Genomic DNA, 6,000 nt, shown 5'->3' on the forward strand with positions numbered 1-6,000 from the left:
ACAAGGATGAAGGGGTCATGATGTTGTTCTGGGGGTCACTTTGAAAGAATTGAAAGTAGCAGCATACCGTAGCTCACTGTAGCACATACTGCACTGATGAACTTTTGTTACCAACCAAGAACAACAGTAGCTCACTGCGCGCATGGAATGTTATTTCTGAAGAATGCTTGTTTAACCTTTCTCTTAGAAAATCTATAAACACAAAAAGATGCCTCAAGAACATTTAGGTGGCACTTTAGATACAAAATAGGGTTGTATATTAGCTGTTATGTTTTGTTTGTTGTATTGCTTTATTTTCACCAATAATTTTATGTGATTTGTGATTATGTGATTATCAGATTTGTGTTATTTAGCAGTAAAAAAAAAAAAAAAAAAAAAAAAAAATGACAACATGTATTAAATTAAAAGCTGTCAGATTTTAGTTTGGATGCAAGTATGAAGAAAGGATGAGAAACACAAATATAATGGAAGGATTAAAGATAGGAAAGAATAGAAAAGAAAGGAAATCGTCTTGCAATAACTTGAAAAGCATGTCATATACATTCATATATATGAAGAGGTCATTTGCAAAAACAGATAAGTTGTTTTTTATCCTGCATTCCAATGAATATCAATCAAACTGCAGTTTGGTTGCTTTGATTGAATAATAATAAAAATAACTGATGCAATAAAACACAATAAAAACATGATGTATGAAAACTCAGAGTTATCTGAGTTATCTGTTTTTGCAAATAAACTCTCTGATAAAAAAAATGGTACATTGCAGGTATGTAAGTCTCATGTGAGCTGGATTACTAAGAACCACTAGATGGTGCTATAAGCTTCTGATCTGAAATAAACACAACGGCAACAACACTACACACCTGACGATACCTGCTTGTCTGCTTCTTCAATCATTAAATCATTTTGGCAGGAGAGAATGGTGTAAGATAAGCCGGTTTGTTTAGCCACATTCAGTAAGACACTGTGAACTGTTTTTGTGGCTATATATTCAGGAATTGCCCATGTGAAAAAACAAGATTTTTCAAGTGTTTTTTTCCCCCTTGTCTAGTTGGTTTATGGGTAACTTTGTTTTTATATGATTTGGAATGTCATAGTTTATTATTATTGTTTTATTTATAAATAAGTCTCTATCTCTAAGGTTCTATAATGTTATAGATTATTTCTTATCATTTAGGTAAATATTTATTCATTTAAATATAATTAATATTTTATATAGAAACAGATAATAAAGATGTACATGTCTTTAGATATGATTATAAGCCATGCATTGTAATATGTGGAGACTGAAGGGTCATATGTGGGTTAGTCTTGATCAGGCAGGCAGTCTCTCTGCAGCTGGTGTGGTTCCCACTATCTCTCACCCACCTGGCTCTTATCCTGTGCTGTTTGCCACAGATCAAAAATGGTCTTAACATTTCTAAATGACAGTGAGAGAAAAATAAACCTCTGAGAGACAGCTGTTTAATGAGAGCATACAGAGAATTACAGAGAGTGACAGTGTGGCATGTTTTGCATTTGCATAAGGGTGAACAGAGGAAAATATGTTTCTTAATTGGTTTTGTGGTCTGTAAATGTCATAGAAATGGATGTCCATACAGACATGGCCTCATTCCTTTAGGATACAGAAAAAGCAAGGAGGATGTGTTGACCTAAGGCACTGAGCGATGGCATAATTTCTGAATATTATTTCATTATAGCATTTTTTATTTACCCCCCCCCCCCCCAAACACACACACATATACAGTACAACTGACCTTGATGCAGATGGCAAGACTTGTAAAAAAAACAATAAAACAAACAACAACAACAACAACAAAAACTAACTTTGTAATTGGGTACATCTGGAGAGGTTGTGAGTGTGTTAAACACTTTTTGTGACAAACTGACTGTCATTATTCCATGTTTATTGCAGTCAGAAAGCCTATACCATATATAACCACTTAAGGCATTTTCAGTCTTTTCCAGCATTGAGTCGACCTATCCAGACTCTCAGCCACAACCCAAGGACCACCTATTATAAAATGCTTCATTTCATAATAACTTACATTAAGAACATTAAAGGAATAGTTCAAGGCAAGGCAAGTTTATTTATATGGCATATTTCATACACAATGGGAATTCAAAATGCTTTACATAAAATAATTAAATAATTAAAATTTACTGAAATATTCACTTTTATGAGTTTCATCATCAGAACAGATTTGGAGAAATGTAGCATTATATCACTTGCTCACCAACGGATCCTCTGCAGTGAATGGGTGCCGTCAGAATGAGAGCCTAAACAGATGATAAAAACATCTTGTGAAGCAAAAATATGCATGTTTGTAACAAACAAATCCATCCTTAAGGCATTTTAATTTTGTTGTATCTTGTGGCCAAAATACAAGTCTATAATCCATAATACTTCCTCCAGTGAAAAACCAAACCCCTGTTGTTCTCTTAAATCCAAATCCACTAAAATCACCAATCCACATCAAAATCCACCTTTCTTATTTTAGGGTTTTGGACTATGTTTGCTTGTTAATGGTGCTTGATATATGCATATTTCTCTCCTGTTTTAGACGAGATGACTTATTTACTGGAGAAAGCAATATTGTGGATAGATGTGGGAAACAAAAAGTTAAAATAGCCTTAATGATAAATTTGTTTATTACAACCACACAAGACACAACTAAAAATTGTTGAAATATAAAATAACAACAGCAATAATAATAATAATAATATGTTCATTAAAAATTCTGTAAGTATAAATAATTCATTTTTTCAGTAATTTTTATTTGTATTTTGTCACCCTGCTGGACAATTACCTCTTGTTAAAAACCTTATTTCTGTCATTTTGTGTTGTCTTAAGTGGAACATAAGCTTGTAGTTAGAGATTAAACTGCACATACATTTTAGTATTTACCATATATCCAAGTTCTATACAATAATTGTCAAAAAGAGCACTTATCTCTGACAATTTGTATAGGTGCTCAAGTCACCTGCTGCTTTTGCTTCTTGACCTTTTACTGGTACTCCGTGATAATTTCCTACAATCTACCCCTCTTGATCTTCAGGTCATGACATTTAAATGCATGAGTGGTCAGATTCTTTTCAAAATAATTAAGGTAATGTTTTGAGGTGTTAACCGGAATGTGGCATATACAAAATGCAAATATTCTTATAAGCAAAAGTTATAAAATGATAGATGAATAAATACAAATTTTACAAATGTAAGAATTTTTTTTTCATATTTTACTTTATAATAATTGACTCACCATTGTGTTTTCTTTCTTCCATGAAATACTAGAATTATAATATTTTCTACTATTCCTTTAAGTTAATAAGCTAATACAGTAACAGTAACTTAGTAAAAGGCATATCTGCAGTTGGGCATCTAGGGTGGTGTACAGTAATTGGTCACAATTAAAGACTAAACCAGTAACTTTAGAAGTGGTGGTTTTCCTCAATAGCCACTAGGCTACAGCTACCATTTATTTCTGAATAACAAGATTGTAATGTTCAGACTATACTAGTCTCCATGGTGATAAAAACCACTCTGCAGTCTCCATAGTGATGCTCCTTCAGCACTTACTAGGTACAGGTTTGGTACTTGGCCTACTGTTTACTGTAGTTAAGTTGATGGGTTAGGCCCATCTGACAGCAGTGCCTATCTTTATCCACCCATAAACTCATGATGAGATCATTTATGTAATCACTGAGGAGTTTATCAGCTGGCTCTCCAATAATCTAATCAGTCTGTTATGGTCCTGCTATGATCTAATCAGTGATGTCATCAAAGAGCAATAAGCATGATGAGGTATTACCCTGCACACAACACATCTTTATAATGACATAACAGGTCATTTAACTTCCAGCCAACAGAAAATGTAACAAAAACAGGTTTAGCTACTGTAGCAAAAATCCACAAACTGTTTTTCAAATGTAAAGCTTGTGTTGTGAAGAACTGATTTGACCATGTTTATGAGACAATATGTTTGTCAAATGTTCATTTTTAAAATCTTTACAGGATATTGCATTTCTCAAAATATTAAAATTAAAAAGCGTTTTTTTTTTTTTTACTTATTAAACCAAGTTTGTTGACTGGTGATATATTTTAAGATTTGCTCTTAAGATATATAAAAATATGGGTTGACAGAAGTAAAATTTTTATTAAGACATCTTCAATGTATTTTATTACATTATCTGTTATGCAGTCTATCTGTGTATGTAACAGTTTTATTATTTTAGCATTTTCATGCACTTCATACACAAATGGTATTTAAAACACATTGTACATAAGTCATCAGTTCACAATATGACAGAAAAAGAAATAAGTGTGAAAGATAATCTTGATAACTCAGATCTCCAGGTTGGTGAATTTGTTAAGGTAATTTTTGAGAAGTTTAGAAACTTAAGAGCTAAGAAACTTAAAAAAGCTCATTGTGGTCTGCAGCCTTAGACATCTGGGCTAAATGCAAGGAGGGAGCAGTATTTTAGATTTCACAGCAACCTTGAAAGTTTGATAGTCTGATTCTTTAGTCTGCTCCAAATGGTTTGTGTCTAATTAGGAGATTTCTTGAAATATCCATTCTCATTGCAACAACTTTAAGAAGTTGACTTAAAAATTTGCTTTCATTTTCTAAATCTTTCCAGCTATATTTATTTATTAAATTTGAACCAGAAAAGTTTTAGTGTGATCCTGTATCTGATTAAATGTATCTGAAATTAATCATGTAAATGCTGATTAACCCATTCTAAAGTTAGAGGTATCTGCCTTCCCGGTAAGATTACCTGTGGGAACCAGATTCTGTTACTAATACTAATCAATAATTGATGAAGATAGATACCTGTGAGTTAATTGACAAGCTCACAGAAGAGGTGCAAAGATTATCTGCAGGATGTAGGAATGTGAAGCAATCCACGAGTCAATAGTTATCTAAAATATAAACTTCGCAGCTATAAGTAAACAGCTTATAGGTAACATGTTTATAAGTAAAAATTAGTTTAAAATTCAATAAGTAACAACATTTTCATCTACAGAATGACAAAATTATCAGTCTATAAATGCCTGTTAGAATATAGTGCTTAAACACATTTCTCCAAAGACTACAAGTTAATGATTCAAATACAATCACCGTACCCTTGTGAAGAAGTGTGCTTAGGTGTATTGAATGTGCACTTGTACACTTCAAATCTTAAAAAAAACATAAATGTGCAGATATTACTATTTTAGTGAAATAAAAGGCCACTTAAGTGTCCTTGAAGACAATACACTTACTATGCTTTTAAATTACATTTATATTATTATGCTTTATTCATATTTTATCATGCTTTAAATAAGAACACTTATTTTGATCTGTTGATGTAAAATACTTGATGCTTTTAACCTTTTTGCTAAATTGCAACTCATACAAACGTCAATATAATTACATTTAAATGTTTAAGTTTATAAATACTTGTCAGTACATTCGCTGTATACTTTAACCATACTTCAAAGACAATAAAAGAATTAAATGACACATAAATAATATTTACTTAAATCCTATTTAAATGCAGTAAAGCACTCTTTAGCTAACTGCATTTAATATAAATCCTGTATCTCTATATAAATCTAAATTAGGCCTTCATTTTCATTTAACTGCAATAACAGACAATTGTCTGAAAACCTCACATCTGTTGACACTTAAGTATATTCTTTTAAAGTATATCATTTTCGTAATAAGTACTCTTTTTAAGAGTATGCTATTGTACTTCTTTTTCACAAGGGTAGGAGGACTTTATTTTGAGACTTTAATTTGAGACTTAATTTATTATTATATAGATAGATAGATAGATAGACAGACAGACAGACAATCAATCAAACAAATACATACATGCATACATAGTCTAAATAAGTAAGTAAATAATTAAGTAAGCAAGCAAGCAAGCATGTATGCACGTATGAATCAGTTTGATTCTGAGCCTCTTTTCAGCACAGGCAAAGTTCTCGGCCAATGATGTCAATCATAGAGGCGA

The sequence above is a fragment of the Cyprinus carpio genome, chromosome B13 (assembly GCF_018340385.1).
Source record: "Cyprinus carpio isolate SPL01 chromosome B13, ASM1834038v1, whole genome shotgun sequence".
Taxonomy (NCBI): Eukaryota; Metazoa; Chordata; class Actinopteri; order Cypriniformes; family Cyprinidae; genus Cyprinus; species Cyprinus carpio.